The following is a 19,489-nucleotide window of genomic DNA, read 5'->3' as shown; positions in this document are numbered from 1 at the left end:
TTACTTAAATCACCAGCACCACACACCATTCACTTTTCCTCAAATAGTCCTGGGCTGCAGCCTGAACGACCTCAGGGGCCTCAATCCTATATTGTGCTTCATGAGTTTCAAGATACCTGGAGTTGACAGTGTGGCAGCCCAGGTGCGGGCCTATTCCTTCAGGCCTACACGCCTGCTTCAGGGATACTCTCCATCATCTCTGCCTATCAGAAGCTCTGAATTTATGAATCCATTTTATTCTTCAAGCCCCAGATGGTAACTTTCCATGAAACTCTCCTTCATCCTCTCAGCAGGACATGATACTGTCCTTCTCTTGTGCCTTTATTTATGGTCTGTTCCAGTCTTGGACACCTATCCATCATAACCATGTCTTGTGTTGCTGATTATACTTTTATAAATGCAAACCTCATCATCTGCCTAAGATGTGAGTCTGGTACATGGTGGGCACTGGATGTACGATTGATAATTAATCTTCTAAAAACAGTGTGTCTGCTCCTGAGTCCTGGTGGGACAGCGTACGTGGTCCTGGAGGAAGAGGGGGAGGGACAGGGCCCAAGATTTCTGACAGGCGATGTTTCCTGGCTTCTATTTTTGGTCCAGCTGCTGGTGCTCTGCTTGGATCTTGCTGTCTGATGGAGAGAAGCTGATCCTGGGCTTGGTCTTAATTTCTGACCTCAGATCTGAGTCACACAAACAAGGGCCCTGACCCTGGAGAGGTGAGTAGCAGGTTTTGCTGTGAATTGCTCTCTGGAAAAGCAGAAGAAGTAAAAGAAACTAACATGCACCGAATGCCTTCTACATGCATCCTTTGACAGCCACTGTCACCCGGCACATTGCATCTCTCTGTTGCAGACGTAGTATGCAGCTGGTACAGGCGTATTCTCCAGGAAGCAGGCTCTGAGCTGGAGGCTGGCATGTGGGAAATTCAGTGGGGAGAGTTCCTGGGTTTAATGCCCATGGGGAAAGGAAGGAAGCAGGCGTTGGGTAGAGGAAGTTGGGCTGCGATGTAGTCACAACAAAGGCTTCAGTCATCCCAAACACGTTTCTAGTCTTCCTTGAACCGGTGGCCTTCATCTCTGAAAATCATTTCTCATAGCGGCAGGCCCCAGTGCCACGTTTTACTCTGACACCTTTCTCCTCACTATAGATGAGTGGGCCAGGGGTAAATCCTGGACCCAAGTTGGGCCCCTCAGCTGTTCTTTTCTGAGACTGACACACTGGGTGCCAGCTGGTTGGAGTGGTGGCCATCATTTTACTGCACATGTGTGGAGATGTTGCGAAAGCCAGTCTGGACAGCATGTTAACTATAGCTAATAATAGTAGTTGTGTATTTGAAAGTTGCTGAGAGAATAGATCTTAAAAGTTCTCATTATATTTGAAACTATGTGTGGTGATGGATGTTAACTAGCTTTGTTGTGGTGATCATTTCTCAATATATACAAATACCAAATCATTATGTTATACACCTGAAACTAAGATAATGTCACATGCCAATTATATCTCAAAAAATTAAAAGTTAAAAAAAGAAAAGACAGACAAACATAACGATTCCCAATCTTATCAATAATAAGAGGAATGGAAGTTAGATTGAAATACTAGTTTTTACTTGTGAGAATGACCACTCTTTGAAAGAATAACAAAATTTGGGATCAGTAATGGTAATGAGAAATAGTGAGCAGTTAGATTACAAAATTGATTAGAAAATGATGACAAAATTCTGGAAAACAATTTTACAATATGTCACTAAAGTCTGAGGGAAGAACTTTGACTCCTAGAAATCTCATTAAATTCCCCAAAAACCAGTCTGTAAAGAGACACAGTCATGATAACTCATAACGCATGAGGTGAAAAGGAGGTGAAGTGACAAAATGCCTGGTTTCCTGAGCACTTCACGTTTCTTGGTCCTCTTTGCTCATAAGGCCTGATTGCACTTCCTGTGCTTGGATTCTGTAAAATAGCCTGGTGTTCTCTCCCTTTCCTCGTATCAAAGATGGCTTCTGTTACTTGCAAAGAAAAGAGCATTGAGTAAGAGTACAGATGACGACATTGAGGTTCAGAGAGGTCAAGGAACTTATTCAAAATTACGTAGCAAATTAGTAACAGAACAAGGATTGAAACTCAGTTTTTTTCCCCCAAGCAGAAAATATTTTTTTTTCTGTTTTGCAGTGTTACAAATTTAAAATTAAAATAAAGTTGAAGCTTGGGGGTTATTCATTTTCATTTGTTATATCTTTCAATGTTTTAAAACTTTTTTTTAAAAATTTTATTTATTTATTTGAGAAAGAGAGGGACAGAGAGAGCATGAGCTGAGGGAGAGGCAGAAGCAGACTCCCCACTGAGCAGGGAGCCCGATGCGGGGCTCAACCCCAGGACTCTGAGATCATGACTTGAGCTGAAGGTGGATGCTTAATGATTGAGCCACCCAGGTGCCCCTCTTTCAATGTTTTAAGGCAAATTGACTTTCATCATTTGAGTAGATTTGATTAATGTAACAAACTTGTGTATAGGCAGAGTAGATATTAACACCTTCATTTTGCAGATAAGGAAGCTGAAGCCTGAGTCAGGGCTGAAGTGAGAGAGAGAGAGAGAGGCTGAATTTCAGAGGATGTGGGAATTTCAGAGGAGTCCAACACATCTAGTTTTGTCCTCAATATTCTTTTCTCTGTGTGAGTGGAGTTGGCTTAAAAAGAGCAGAAGCCAAAAGGCTTTGTTAAGTGTTGGCTCCTGTGGAGTTGAAAGTAGGTGGAAATCTCTAGCTGAAGAATCATGAGATGCTGAGAACTAGAAGAAGTTAAGTTCTGAATGCTGTGAAGCTCAGGGACAAACACCAAATCCTCGGACCGGAGGGAGTCCCTTGGATCCTACCGATCTAAGAAATTGAAGAAGAGATTGGAACAAACATGAGGAGACCCCCTAGGTCTGTGTGGTTTCCTGTCTACTGTGGGCGTCTCTTGCTTATTAAGGCCACCCTAAAGAACCAGAGGCAGGTGGATAGTATCATGTGACCCAAGGTTGCCTGGTTCTGTATAATTTTCCCCATTCAGTATTGAATTCTTTTTCAGAACGAGACCAGGTATAAATAAATAATAAACAAACAAGGAAAGAAGGAGGGCCTCAGGCTAATGTGAAGTTTCATATAATCACTCTCACTTCTTTGACTCTGAGCTATTTTAGCCTCGGAGTTTTGAAAATAGATTTAATATAGACTGCAGATACTTTGAACTCAGTAAGTCATATGTTTTAAGATAGCAATAAAGATGCAATATTCTTTCTGAAAATTTTCAACTAGTGGAGCTCGTTCACTGCATTTTCTGGATACACATTTGGCAGTCGAGTGCCAGAATTTTGTTGATGATTCCACTGGTGCACGAGTAACCTCTTTGTCATTGGCTAACAAATTCTTACATGTGTTTCTCTGTTGGAGATGCTGGTGAGCAGAGTAACCATGGTTAACTGGCTAGTCTGGATCATTTTATTCTAATATTTCCATGTCCACTCTCTATTCTTCTGTTGACTTGATGACAATAGCAGATGGGGGAACATTGGTCATCTGGAAGTCAAATAAAATTTTCTGGGGATGTACAACGGAATCTGATGCATAATTTTTTTTAGAAGGTAAATATGCATCTTTAAGAGATTCAGAAGAGAGGTGGTTGTATGTGTTGTTCACCTTAAGTGTATAACAGCCAGTTATTTTGTCAGCAACATGGGTTTATTGGGGAATAGCAGAGGAATTGCAATCAGGGACATGCAAGCTATGGCAAACCATAGTTAGTCTGGAGATCAAAGGAGAGGATTGTTACTTTATAGAAAAAAGGAAGAAGTTAGGACGGGCTGCTTTGAAGGGAAGTCCACTGGGGCAAAGCAAGAGCTTTGGGTGATGATGGTTTTTCATTGGTTAAGTAGTGGTATTTTCGTATTGGCTGAGCTTGTTGCTGGGCAAGGAGGCAAGGTAGGACTCTTCCCATTGGGTGTGCAATTGACAAAGAGTGGTAGTGTATGAGAGCTCCCTTTTCTGGTTTCCTGACTCCATTTAAAATAAGGTTTCCTTTATCCAGTTTCACAGTGTGCATGTCAGAGTGTGTATATATCCACAACTGTGTGTGTGGGTTTATGGGAAGAGGTGAGGAATATATGGGTATGGTGGATATAGGGTGAAAAAATGCCTACTTTAAATTATTCCATTCTTTTCAACTAAACAAGGACAGTTAAAAAAATCACTCCTGTTGTTCTAGATTTTTTTTAAAAGATTTTATTTTATTTTATTTTTTTAAGATTTTATTTATTTATTTGAGAGAGAGACAGCCAGCGAGAAAGGAAACACAAGCAGGGGAAGTGGGAGAGGAAGAAGCAGGCTCCCAGCGGAAGAGACCTACGTGGGGCTCGATCCCGGAACTCCAGAACCACGCCCTGAGCCGAAGGCAGACGCTTAACGACTGAGCCACCCAGGCGCCCCTAAAAAGATTTTATTTATTTATTTATGAGAGAGAAAAAGAGAGCACGAGCAGGAGGAACATCAAGCAGAGGGAGAAGCAGGCTCTCTGCTGTGCAAGGAGCCCGATGCTGGACTCAATCCCAGGACCCTGGGATCATGACCTGAGCTAAAGGCAGATGCTTAACCAGGTGAGCCACCCAGGCGTCCCTGTTATTCTAGATTTCACTGAAACTTGGATTCAGCCCATGTTTTCCTTCCCCTCCACCTTCATCAGAGAGAACTGGGGGCAGGGCTTTAGTTGCAAAAGGATTCTATTACCTATTCTGAAGATGACAGAGTCCTTTTCAGGTGAATAAATATGGAGCCGTCTTCCAACTCTGAGGTGACTGTTTTATAAGAAACTGTTTTGAGAGCTAATGTGAACCACAAGTATTACTCTGGGCTCTTCGTTTCATTGACATGCTTCACAGTCTAGGTGGTTTCCTGCTGTGGCATTTGTGACTGTGGAAAGCACTCGGTGTCCTGCTGCTCCTCCTTGACAAGCCCACCAAGCAGTGGCGGCACTGACTTGGTCTCTCCCTGGACCCACTGTCCCAGTGACGTCACTAGGACAGGTTGCCTTCCTACCGGAAGTTTCTTCTTGTGCTTTACTGGCCTGGTTTTCTTGGATCAGAATTTATAAATTAGAGTTAGAAGGTACATTAAGGGCTTATTTCTATAAATGTGAAAATGCAGACTCAGAAAAACAAAGCCATTTGACTAAGAGAAGAGTTATGGGCAGAGGGGAGGTTAGAACCCAGGGCCGCGTGACTCCTAAACCTAGAGCTATTTTCCTTGTGGTGATTCCATGTATATAATGTTGTTCAGACCCTTGTATTTATTTAACACAGAAGCCATTCACAGAATTTTTCAACTCCTACTCAGTATTTTTCCATATGCTATTCTGGGAGATTAGGGACAGAGAGTCTTTTGATTTCACGTGGGAGTGTTGAACATTTAAGAAATTTAAGTAGCAATGCTGAAGTCAGTGACTTGGATGAGTGTTTTCAAACAAGCACTTTGAGGAATGCCCTGTTTTGGTTCCCGTGTTGGAATTCCAACCCCCGATATGTATCGGGTAGATTTGGGGATAACAGGCACATAGCAAATTTGCTCTTGCAGCCTCCAGATTGATAAGTTAGAAAGTGAGCTTGCTAAATATTCATTCACTGGTTGATGCTACTTATTGTGTTGTGTGTTTGGATATATGGAAAAGAAAGCTTTTGCAAAAATGACGGAAGGAAATTGCTGACGTAGAGAAGAAAATTCTCATTGAATCGAAATCCCTGATTTTCAGAGTTTAGAAATTTGGCCATAGTTTGTCAAGACACTGATGGAAAGTGTCTCTCTTCTGGAGATTTTAGAAAGAAGATAGTCATCTTTGTAGTTAGCTTAAGAACTGGAATTGTTGTAAGTAGAAAAATAAAAGAATAATTGTCATACCAGTTTCCAGTAACACAACCAGGTTCCAGTGTTTTTTTTTTTTTCTTATTCCTGATTGTCCATTTTTATTTATTTATTTATTTATTTATTTATTTATTTATTTATTTTACAAGCAGGGGGAGTGGGAGAGGAAGAAGCAGGCTCATAGTGGAGGAGCCTGATGTGGAGCTCGATCCCAGAACGCTGGGATCACGCCCTGAGCCAAAGGCAGACGCTTAACCGCTGTGCCACCCAGGCGCCCCGGATTGTCCATTTTTAAAGCCAACTTCCAATTCATAATATAATCAGCCATCAAATTCCATGAGGCTGTCCATACCAAGAGGCTGTTTTAAATCCTGAAATCGTACTGGACAAGAGATCACTCCTGGTGTCCTCCATATCTTTTGGGAGACTGGTTACTCTGCACCTATCAGCCAACAGGCATCATGCCAGGAAGAAGGCTTAATACCTCAAGCTCACTGCAATAAAAAGTTTCTTCAATGGAGCAGGTGGCATGACTCAAGACTTCCCTTCTCCCTAGATGAACACTATTTAACAAATGCGCTAAGTTAAGTTGACCCACAATGAAAGAATCAAATCGATTGAGTATATCTACACTTTGTACTTTTGATGAAGATTTTCTGCAAAATTACAGAGGTGTAGAAGAGAATGAAGGTCCCTGCACCACAATTCCACCACCCAGACATTTTAAACAGCAGCATTAAATTCATCTTTCTGTTCATATGCACTGTACGCACAGATGGAGAGAAAGGAATACAATCATCAAATAGAATCAGATCAATAAGTTGCTTTTGGCACAATGTATTAACTTTAGTTTTATATCAAGTCAACAGAAAAAAAAGCAAGTGGATTTATAGGAAGTGCTGAACTCACATGAATGTTTCCCTACCTCCAGAGTTTTTAGTTTTTGAAAGCTCTTTTTAAGGTTATGAGAAAAGACTAGGAAAAAATTAAGAAATGGAAATCCTTGTGTGTGTTTTATAGCTCTGTGCTTCTAGTTTTGACAGTATGGAGGGACGCCTTGCTATGAAGCTGGAGAAATCAGCACCCCGAACAGCTCTCTCCTTTCTCCCCTCCCCACATACAACTATTATTTTTAGTGTGTCAGTGTTTATAAACAACCACATTCTGTTCTGTAACCATCATTTTCACAGGTATTGAGGTCAAGTCCTATTTTTAAGAGCTTTCAAATTCTAAAGTTTGTAACACATTTCTCCATGACATCCCCTCCACCCCGTCAGACTTGGCTCTCCTGGAGCCAGCCCTGGTCTAGCTCCCTCCTGGTCTCCAGCTTCCTGCTTCCCTGCATCTCTCTCCTGGGTTAGAGTTTGGACTGCCTGGACCAGAAGACATCTTCTTTCTTGGTTTATTCCACATATTGGAGGGAAATCTGCTCAACGAACTCGCTGAGAACATCTTATTTTATGAGAACCAATTCCTTAAAAATATTTGTGGGTCGTTGCATTTGGTAAAATCTGAAGGTTGACAACAAATACAGTCACAGATTTAAAAAATCCTGAAATAATTGAGGAGTTGAAACATTCTATTTAAAAAAAACTTTTATTTTCTTTAAAAACATTTTCTATACATAATTTAGAAAGTGTAGACAAAGAGGAAACAGTCTCTCCCACAATCACACTACCCAGAGGTAAGAATTGTTAAAATTTTAGTAATTTGGCTATTTTGTATTCTTACAGTCTCTTTCTCTATTCACAGAAAAATACCTATTTATCTTTAAAAATAGAGATATGATTATACTATAATATTATTTGTAACCTGATTTTTTTTGTCAACTGATTTTTAAAACTCAACTTTACTGTTTTAAGTAATTGTGGCCTTTTAAAACCAATTCAGAATATGTCAGAATCAGGGTGGTCTGGAATAACATTACTATAATGTAATATAATATTTTTATTTTAAATAAGTTCAAGAATTTTACCTATACCATTAAGTTTATTAAACATACATTCTCATACATTCCCCACCCCACACTAAAAACCATGAGGTTTTCTTTTTCTTTTCAGAATACCAGAATTGAGACAGACGATGTGTATAAGACAGTAATGGTGATGGTTTAATTTATATGCCAACTTGACTGGGACGTGGGGAGCCCAGATGAAACATTGTTTCTGGGTGTATATGTGAGGGTATTTTGGATGAGATTAGCCAATGAATCAGTAAAGTATATTGCCCTCCCCAGCGTGGGTAGGTGTTCAACCCACTGAAGGCCTGAATAGAACAGAAAGGGAGGAAGGGAGAGTTCCCTCTGCTTGACTGCATGATATGAGACATCAGTTTTCTGCCCTTCGACTGAGATTTACACCATCTGTGCTCCTGGTTCTTGGGTCTTTGGATTCCGATTGGAATTTATACACTGGCTTTCCTGGGTCTCCAGCTTGCTGATGGCAACTCATGGGACTTAGCCTCCATAATTAAGTAAGCCAATTCTCTCTCTCTCTCTCTCTCTCTCTCTATATATATATATATACACACTATATATATGTATATATACTTATATATATACTATATATACTTATATATATACTATATATACTTATATATACTTATATATACTTATATGTATAGAGAAAGTTATCTAATATATGTACATATAGATATATATAATAAGTGATTGAGTAATACATGCAGATAGAGTATAAATCAAAACAGCACAAAAAATGTATGTTGAACAATCTTTATTGTATTAATGCCCCCATTACCTAGTTTCCATCCTCTGCAAATGTAAACATCTATTTTTATCCCCCTGACATTCGACGTTTTGTACAAAAGGTGGCATACCATATATAGCCTTTTGGATCTTGTTTTTGTCACAAAACAACGTATTTGGGAAGTCTGTTGGAAGAAGAGAGCTTTTTCATTCCACAAATGTGCCGCAAATTACTTAAACAGCCCCCCATTGGAGGACCCCTAGGTTATTCCAGCTTGTTGTTATTATAGACAATTCTGGGAAAAAATTGCGCACAAACCATTCAGTACCTATGCAAATGTATCAGGAGCAACTCCCAGAAACGAGGCACCCGAGTCAAAGGATAAATGCATTTGTTATTTTGATGGTTCTTGTCAGTTGCCCTCCACAGTGGTTGAAAAAATTTATATTCCCTCTAGCATGGTATCGAAATGTATGTTTCCCCAAAACTTTTGCTGTTAAGGTATGTTGTCAAATTTTTCGGGTTTTTTTTTCAGCTTTCTTAGGATGAATGAAATGAACGTATTTCCGTGTGTTTAAGGGCCGCTTGTGTTTTCAGTGAATAATTAAAGTCCTTTGCCATTTTTGTCTGGATTGTCAGTTGCCTTGATATTTAGGTATGCATTCAGGTATTTAATTATCTTAATTATACAACTAAAAAAAAAAGAAAATGCAAAAACACCCCCAAATATAAAATCATCCTAAGTGACAATACCCTGAATTTTTGATGTGTAATTTTTAGACCTATCTCTATGTATATATACATTTATTTATTTATTTATTTATTTATTTATTTGAGATGGAGAGAGAGAGGGTGGGAGGCAGAGGGAGAGGGAAAAAGAGAATCTTTTTTTTTTTTAAAGATTTTATTTTTATTTATTCGACAGAGATAGAGGCAGCCAGCGAGAGAGGGAACACAAGCAGGGGCAGTGGGAGAGAAAGAAGCAGGCTCATAGCGGAAGAGCCTGATGTGGGGCTCGATCCCATAATGCCGGGATCACGCCCTGAGCCGAAGGCAGACGCTTAACTGCTGTGCCACCCAGGCGCCCCGGAAAAAGAGAATCTTAAGCAGAGACTACACCCAGCATGGGGCCTGATCTGTGGCTCGATCTCATGACCCTGAGATCATGAGCCAAAATCAAGAGTCAGATGCTGAGCTACCCAGGCACCCCCATATACACTTATTTTTATAATACCGCATCATGTCATGCAATGATTAGGCAATCTGTTTTATCATGAACATCTTACTATTACAATCAAAAGGGTTCTACACTGAGGAGGCATTGGATGCTTGGAGCTGGAAGGATGAGGCAAGTCCAGATCTACAGGAAATAGAAATGTTTCAGCCAAGGAGATCGAGAACAGACACCAAAGGCTGGAGAGACAGAAGTAGGAGCAATGACAGGGTCTTGGAGGTGAGGTAAGATTTCAAAGAGGAGATTTGGGCAAGTACAAGTTAGACCAAGTAAGGGAGAAGGGAGACCCTGGGTTGGATAGTTACCTTAAGGCATGGGTTAATCAGCACTGGGTTCACCGATGTGCAGACTCTGTCCTAGGTCAGGTCCCTGAAATGGGCTTGTTTTGGGTCAAGTTTCCCAATTCTGCCTTCAATATTTAGAGAATAATTTCATCAGAACTGTACTGCAACTTACAAAGACAAGATAAAGATTCATTACATTACATATATTATCTGGGGATATGTGAAATACGATTTTCTCCTGGCGCCATTCATCAAAATAGACATAAAACATATGATTCAAATTCACACAGTGACTTTTAGTAAAGTCCTTCTAGTTCTGGGCTTTTGTTCTCCTCCTGCTCTGGAGTGGTCTCTTCACCACACCTTCATTTTATATTCCTAATGATTTCCAGAGGTCCCCGTGGTCCCTGGACCTGTAGCATCAGCATCACCTGGGACCTTGTTATAAATGCCAATTTTCAAGCCCCACCCCAGCTCTGCTGAGTAAGAAACTAGTAGGTAGAGATCAGCAATCTGTGTATTAACAAGCTTGCCAGCTGAGTGTGATGTATAGTCATGTTTGATAACTGTTGGCTTAGAGCAATAGTCTGCAATGAGATACCACTTCACACCTAGGAGCATGGCTAGAATTAAGATGACAGATAGTAACAGGTGTTGGGGAAGGTGGGCAGGAATTAGAACCCTCATACACTGCTGGTGAGCATGTACGATGGTGTAGCCACTTTGGAAAATGATTTGCCAGTTCCTCCAAATGTTAAACGTAGAGTTACGATAGGAACCAGCAATTCTACTTGGAGGCGTATGTCAAAGGCAAATGAAAACATATGTCCACGCAAAAACTTTTACCCCACTGTTGCTAGCATATTATTCATAATAGCCAAAAATTGGAAATAATCCAAATGTCTGTCAAATGAATGGATAAATAGTATGTGGTGTTTCCATAAAATGGAATATTATTTGTTGATAAAAGAGAATGGAATACCAACATACGCTGTACCATGGAGGAACTCTGACAACATGATGGCCACATACTGTGCGATTCTGTTTATATGCAATGTCCAGACTAGGTATGCGTGAAGAGACAGAGAGTAGGTTAGGGGTTGCCAGGGACTGGAGGAAGGGAGATGGAGAGTAACTGTGATGAGTATGGGCTTCTTTGTGGGGTGATGAAAATGTTCTGAAGTTAAATGGTGATGATTGTTCCATGACTGAATATACTAACAAACTGAACTGTATACTTTTAAAGGACGAATTTGATGGTATGTGAATTACAGCTCAAGTAAGCTGTGGCAAAAAAAAAAAATTAGTTAAGACCTTGGGGTGTAAAAGGGCAGAGAAGGAGTGGTTTTTTTATCAAGCCCTGCTTACCTCTCTAGAAAATTCCCCCAGGAACCATAGGGCGAAGGGGTTACTTGGAAACTCTGAGCTCCGTCAATAAATTCCATTATGTTGCTTGGAGACCCCTGCCCTAAAATATCTTGAAGACTTTGCAGTGCCAAATTCAGAAAATTAATTCAAAGCCCGAATTGGGGGACGCTGTCTGCGGGGGTGGGGGGAAGGCGTTCATGTCTCTGAGCCCCTTCTGACACGACAGAGAGCCAGAATGAAGCCCTGGGACGGTCGGAAGGATTAGGAAGAGACACCATCACACAAAGAATCCAATTTCATTATTGTGGGCGTTTTTGCTCATGACTCTGATGAAAGGGGTGAGTCTCTGCCTTCAGTGCAAATGAAGATAGACGTGGAGTATCGGCTGGAAGGTGAGAGCATCCCAGCTGGCTGTGGCAGCCCATGGAACCTGGAGTGAGCCTTAATCAGCAGCAAACACAGTCAACCACGCTCTCGGGGGCTGGTTCCAGGTCACCCTGAAGAGGCCACCAGCTGGTGTTTTGGGAATTGAGCTGATGAGAGATTATTATCTGCCAGTCTTCATTTTCAAAACATAAAAAGAGATTCAAACGAGTGTAGGGACCCTTGTTTTTAGCTCAGCCCAAGTGTGCCTGAGGGATGGCAAACTGTTCAGGGCTTGAAGGGTAGACGATTCGAGAGCAGAGGCGCTCACAGGAGATCTGCTGGGGATAGTAGGAAACAGGAGGGTGTCCAACACACCGCATTCTCCCCTGTCCACTCCCAATATCCTGCTTGAGGGTCTCCTCCCCTCCTGGTCTGTCTGTGAAATTTCTCTTGACAAGTGTCTCTGCCTTCTTTAACCACGATTACCGGTTTTCTTTCTCAAATACAAATTTGAAGCTGTTGTTCCCTCGCCAAAAAATCCATGGTGATTTTTCAGATCGTAGGATAAAGTACAAAGTCCCCGCATGGGATTCAAGTCTCTCATCGGGTCACAATATACTCGTCCTCTTTCACTTTTCTGTCCTACATCCTAAGTACCTGGGGCCTTACAAGAATTTAGGGAGGGGGCCCCTGGCTGGCTCAGCTGGAAGAGCGTGCGGCTCTTGATCGCAGGGGTGTGAGTTTGAGCCCCGTGTGGGTGTAGAGGTTACTTAAAAATAAAATCTTAAAAAAAAAAGGATTTAGGGAGCATTGTAACTTCTTTTCTTCACCTTGGGTATTTTTTTTAAAAGATTTTATTTATTTATTCGACAGAGACAGAGACAGCCAGCGAGAGAGGGAACACAAGCAGGGGGAGTGGGAGAGGAAGAAGCAGGCTCATAGCGGAAGAGCCTGATGTGGGGCTCGATCCCAGAACACTGAGATCACACCCTGAGCTGAAGGCAGATGCTTAACCGCTGTGCCACCCAGGCGCCCCTCTAGAAGATTTTTCTGATTCCTCCAAGCAGGATTAAATGCTCTTCCACGGTATGCCCACAAGGCCACACCCCTTCTCCCAGCGCAGAAGACGTAGGGTGGGTCAGTTAGGTGTCTACCTAGGCTGCGTGCCCTAAGAACGGGCTCTGATTCAGTTAATGTGTTCTTTGTCCCTAACTCAATGTCTTCTCTGCCACAGGCTTGCTCTTGTGCATGCTCTCTCTCTCTCTTTTTAATGAAGGGGATGGACAGCGGGGCCAGATAGGTGGATAAAATATAGGCTAAGATGAAATGCGGATTGGGGGAAGGTTGTGCTAAAAATTGGAACTTGCATTTTTATTGTTTCTTTGTAAATGAAGGGCACCAGGAATGAAGCAGCGAGAAATGCCAGAATCATCTGGGGACTTTGTGATTTGAAAATGGTGTTCTTACCAGGAAATTAAACTGAGCTCATTATCTCATTAACTTTTGACTAGAGAGGGAATATTCAGCTGAAATTGTATTATCTTTCCAATATGACAAGTTGGTAACAACCTGGGATTTTGAAAGACATTTTGTTTTCTTAGCCAGAAATTCTACCAATACAAATGAGTATCCATGGAGAGGAATTCCATTTTAGAAAGATCCTTAAAGGCAAGAACCATGCATGTCTAAATTGCTTTGTGTGCGTGATAAATCCCAACGGTTGATAAAGGTATCTTTATACTAAGATTAAATCTCACCATCAACATATTGGAGCAGTTAAAAATTTTCACTGTTATACAAGATAATTGTGCTTGACCAACCTTTTTCCTTCTCCCAAGAGATCCTTTGGCATGCAGATAACAATCCCAGCATGCTTATTAGAAGCCACCAATTGTAATGTCCTTCAACTTTCAGCGGATATTACAAATTCTATGTTTGATTAGATTGTTTACATGACAGCCTTGTTTTCCAAAGATGGAAGGAGATATATCGAGATTCTTAAACTGCTTGTTGGTCAGACGAACACCTACCTTACAAAGTAGAGGGGGTCTGTGTTCTTGGAAGCAATTATTTTATTTCTAAAGGTAGGAGGAATGTGATATGGTGGAAGAACGATAGACTGGAAGTCAGGGATAAGGCTTTTTAATTCCAATTCTCCTACAAGTTTGTTTATTCTCAGTTCTGTATAGAATAGGTAGAGGACACGTACCATAAGGGGTTTGGTGGGGGGGGGATCGAAACAGATAAAATATTCTGGGGAATGATTTTAATTGATGTCCTTCAGACAAACCTATCTATTTATTGTGCCTTTTTTTTTTTTTTTAAGTAAGGGAGAAAGAGGCGGGGGAGGTACAGAGGGAGAGGAAGAGAGAGAATCTCAAGCAGGCTCCACGCCCAACGCAGAACCAATTGCAGGGCTTGATCTCACAAACCTGAGATTATGACCTGAGCCAAAATCAAGAGTCAGATGCTTAACCCACTGAGCCACACCCAGGCGCCCCTATATATTGTGTCTCTTAAGGCTTTCAGTTAATACTCGGTGGTAAGGAGTTTAGTACTGTAAAACTCTCTAATGGCTATGATCACTGTTTGCCGGGTGAGTATCTATAAACACTCTACTTGGCTATGAGAGTACAAATCCGAGGAGTCACCCAGTGGGGTCACTGTCTTGAAGAGCAGGCTTCTACATCTGTGTGAAGGCAAGCTGAGGCAGTCTCATCAGGCTGGCCCCAAATTCCCTTTGTGAGATTCTTTTGAAGGGATGAGCGCTTATGCTGGAGAGACTAAAATTGTACCCTTCACCTACTATAGGTTTTTCTCTCTATCTTCCATAGCAGGATGGACATGCAGCCAGCAGAATATAGAGGTCACACATAAACAAGTTTAAAGAGTATGGAAAACTATAAATTCTCTCTGGGATCCCTACATGAAGTTCAAGGTCTGCACTTGGAAATAAAGGAGCATGGAGTGAAAGAGTTTGCCTAGGAAGGCTGAAATGCAGCTCTTCAGGGCTGTGGAAGAAAGGGCTCAGCATCTGCAAATAACTTTGCACGAAGATGAAAAGGTAGCAACATCTGAACGAGTGTTACAGGTGGCTGAATTAATTAACTCCAAATCCCAACACCCCCAAACATCCGGTGCTGGGATTAGAGAATCAGAGCTAGTTTACCAGTGAATCCCAACTCTCAGACATTATTTGGATTCAAATTGGAACTGTTGCAGGTGGTTCCAGGCGGGAAAAGGATTAGGGACATAGAGTGGGTGGTTGGATGTTTTCTTTCTCCTCTGGGAAAAATGATGGACTCTTTCATTTCTCTTCCTTTTGTTTTCTCATACTCTTTCTTATTTGTGTCTTGTCCACTGCCCATTCTTCTTCTTTTCCTTTTCCCCTCTATCCATCCATCTCTCTGCCTCCCTAGTCCATGGGATGCCTGTTCTCATCTCTTTTTCCTCCCATCAGCCAGTCTTTACCACCGCCACTGCCTCTGCTCTCTGGTTACTTTGCCCTTTCTTTTATTTGCAGTTAATTTTTGCTTCAAGGTACAAGTACACTACTGCTTGATAAGGGTCCCTCCATTCCGGGGGCGCCTGGGTGGCTCAGTCGTTAAGCATCTGCCTCCGGCTCAGGGTGTGATCCCGGCGTTCTGGGATCGAGCCCGGCATTGGGCTCCTCCGCTGGGAGCCTGCTTCTTCCTCTCCCACTCCCCCTGCTTGTGTTCCCTCTCTCGCTGGCTGTCTCTCTCTCTGTCAAATAAATAAATACAATCTTAAAAAAAAAAAAAAAGGGTCTCTCCATTCCAGAACTTTTGCTTCAACGAGAAACAGTGAAAAAAAAAAATACTGCCGGATGAAAGCGAACAGCATCAAGAATGGCAGGTGGTTTCGAGGCTGTGTTCACGAGGAACGGCGAACCCGCACTGGCTGAACACATCCGTGGCTGGTGGGGTTTGGTTTCATGAGGACCAAGCGTCTTATCACATCGAAGAACATTGGCTATCCTCAGCTTTATGGCAATGGTTTTCCGATGAAAAAGATGAGACGTAAGGGGAAAGTCGGTAGGGCCATGTATTATAGGTAGGATTTTTAGAATTAGGGGTACGATGGGGTTGATGAGAAAAGCAATTTTGGTTGCAGCATTTACTTTGGGCCTCGTGTCCCCGGGGATGGGTATATGCTGTGTAAACAGTGGCATTCATCATGAACGGGGCTGTGGACTCTGACAGACTGAACTTGGCCATTCATGAACTGTTTGACCTTGGGAATATTATTTAAATTTGGTTTACTTACTTTATATGTATTTTTAAAAGATTTTATTTATTTATTTGAGAGAGAGAGAGAGAGAAACAGAGCGCATGAGCAGGGGGAGAGGCAGAGGGAGAGGGACAAGCAGACTCCCCACTGAGCAGGGAGCCCAACGTGGGGCTCAATCCCAGGACCCTGGGATCAGGACCTGAGCTGAAGGCAGACGCTTAACTGACTGAGCCCCCCAGGCGCCCCTGGTTTACTTACTGTAAAAAGGAGAGGGGTGATGAAAACTACATCAGAGCTTTGCGGAGGACTTCCATGAGGTCACACCTGTGAAATGCCTGGAACTTCGTGTGTGTTTAATAAGTGAGAGCTTCTACTCTTAATATTCCCATGGACAAAAGGTCTATGTAAATGCCTTGGTTATACTTAAAATACCCTGCTACTGAAATAAGCACCTGGAAACTTCATGTTCTTTTAGAAAGAATGCTTTATATAAATACAAGTGAGGAACTCTCTGGGGGAGTTTTAAGTTTTAGTGGAGCAGTTTAGAATGATGTCTTAGACCAGGGCCAGCAAACTTCTCCTGTAAAGAGCCACATAGTAAATATTTTAGGCTTGGTGGGCCATGGACTCTGTGCCAAGTATGCAACTCTACTCTTGGACTCTGAAAGCAGCCGTAGACAATATGTAAATGAACGAACCTGGGAGGATTCCAATACAACTTCATTTAGGGCTGCTGAAATTAGGATTTCATATACTTTTTCTGTACCATGAAATATTATTTTTTTCATTGGATGCTTTTTTTCTCCCCAACCATGGAAAACCACAAAAACCATTCTTAGCTAGTGGGCCATGCAAAGACAGGCAACTGGCTAGGTGTGACCTGTGAGCTGTAGTTTGCTGACCCTAGTCTTAGAGCCACCGGGATGCTGGGATGTCAGTTTGCTTCTTTCCTTTGGGTCACAGGTAAGGACTCAGAAGCACAGAGACATTCAGTGATGTGGCTGGAGTTGAGATTAGGATGCAGGTCTTTAGACGATGGGTCTCATGACATTTGGTCCCTGCTATAGTTTTGCTGACTTCCGTTTTTTCTTTCCTCTAAAACTTTCTTTGGGTTTGATACTGTTATTTCGCTTGTTCCTCTCAGAAAACGTTCCTGAACATCTTGTGTATTGATTCCTACAGAGGTCCCATTGCTTAGCACAGGAGGCAGACTCAGATGTCTCAGGGGCCAGGAAGTTGACAGGCCTGTCCTAGGCCATATGGGGAATGTGGCAAATTGGAGGGCTCCTGCCACATCCGACAGAGGAAATCCTCTTCAGCTTAGATGACTGTGGCCTTCAGGAGTGAGGGATTTCAGTCTTCTGACTTTTCAGGAGATGCCAGAAATCTGGATTTTTATGTGGAATTTCAAGATTTTGGCACAGTTTTTAAAAAGCCCATGATGACCAAGCAGAGCATGACTAAGGACGACAATCAGCCTCCAGGAGATCAGTCATGATCTTTACCTGAGACTGTCATTTCTTTATGGCACGACAGAAATGTGAAATATAAATATTTTGAAAAGGCCTTCTTGTTTCATTTAGAAATAAATTTGTTAAAATGTATTTGTTCAAAGGATGACAAGTAAAAATATTTGTTGGAGTAAGGCACTGGTCTAGGACAGTTAGTTAGCCTTTACTTACCTTTTGACCTGTGTGATGATTGCACTTGACCACAGACCTGCCTGTCAATTCTAGAATTCCAGAGGGGGACTGAGCAGAGATTGCAAAGTGCCTCAGGGATGGGCTACACCCTTTTCAAATTTCAACTTGTGGCTTGCTTGAAGCTTCCTGAAACCTTGAATTGCTTTCTTTCTTTACCAACGAAGTGCCAAAGATCATGGCAGTTGTTTTGTTTGTTGAAGAACTGAGATTCTGTGGTGAGTTGCTTTCCCTTGTTTCACTGATACCTAAAGTAATACAGTCCTGTCTGAGGTGCTGTCTCACTGGGGAGCCTTAGAGCTGAAGGGGAGGAGGCCACAGCTGGGATGGTGTCCCCGAGGAAGAGGGGAGGGCCATTGGGACAGTGACAAAGTGGGCAGAAATCAGCTAAATTATGGGTTCTCTGGGTTCGGGTGTTTCAGATAAGCCAGACTGGCGACATGGCAATCATCTGGGAGCTTATAGATTCCCGGACCTCATCTTTAGACTCTGATCAGTCAATCTGGGTTCATATGGGGATGTGCACTTAAAAAATCTACCCAGACGCTTTGGATGCTCAGCTAGGTTTGGGAACCACTGGCCAACACTGGTCTTAGTGTCTTAGTTCTAAGATCAGGAAGACTCCTAGAATTCCTGGAGAAAACCCATTGGAGTGGGGAGCCCGAGTTAGGGAACACTATGAAGGGTGCTCTATATTGTCATGGAAGTAGTACTAGAAACCACCAAAATTGAAAATTGAGATACAAACAAAACATACTTTCTATGGATGAAGCAAAGTCTCAATCAGAGAAGCAACCAATGCCAGAGAGTTCTGGGCCATGAATAGGCAATAGATTAATCTGGGGCACAGTATTTTTAAAACACATACCTCCTGTGCCCATCCAAGATCTCTGAGTCATATTTTCTAGCAGGTGAATCTGGGGCATCTGTATAGTCAGGATGGGCAACCACTGTACTTAGGTGTTGGCGGGGTCTTTGAAAGAGTAATTCTTAATATTTTTCTATCGAAGGTGTACTTGAACAGTATTACATTTCCCATCCCGCCTTTCTGTTCTCACTTGTCACTTTTTCCAGAACTGTTACTTTTTGAGGTGTTCTACATATGTTAAATGCTTACTTTCCATAATGTGCATATCACTGCTCCCACTTGGTAGGGCGTTCGGTAGGTAGGCACCAACCACGACTACGGTCAATCCTTTCCCTCCCTGGAACATACATGGCTCCTCATGTTGACAGGTCGAGTCCATTTCCTCCACTCCTGAATCTGGACTGGCTTTGGGATGGGCTTTGACTCAACAGCACGTTCTGGAAGTGATGTGGTGCCTGTAGGCAGCCTCCGACTCCACGGTTTAGACACCTGCCGCCATGAAAAGGTCTGCGTGTCTTGAGTCCATCATGCTGTGAAGAAGCTGCCACAGGGAGAGGTCATTGAGAGAAAGAGTGATATCCACGGTTGGGGGTTCAGTTCTCCATGGTATTCCTCACGTCTTTTGACAGCTTTTGTCTTGGACTATCTTTTCAAGGATGTTTGTAGAACAAAGATCCTTGGAGGATAGAGATAGGGTCTTCCTCCTGGCCAAAGGGCAGATTTGCTTCCTGACTGGGATGATAAAGTTAGACATGTTTGTTAGAGGCTCCCTTAAAAATCTGGAGTTTCCTAAGCTCAGGATTCCTCAGCTGTGGCATTAGCCTAGTCTGTG

Source organism: Ursus maritimus, unplaced genomic scaffold, assembly GCF_017311325.1.
Source record: "Ursus maritimus isolate PB19 unplaced genomic scaffold, ASM1731132v1 scaffold_28, whole genome shotgun sequence".
NCBI classification, from domain to species: domain Eukaryota; kingdom Metazoa; phylum Chordata; class Mammalia; order Carnivora; family Ursidae; genus Ursus; species Ursus maritimus.
Note: the sequence above shows the minus strand (reverse complement) of the source record.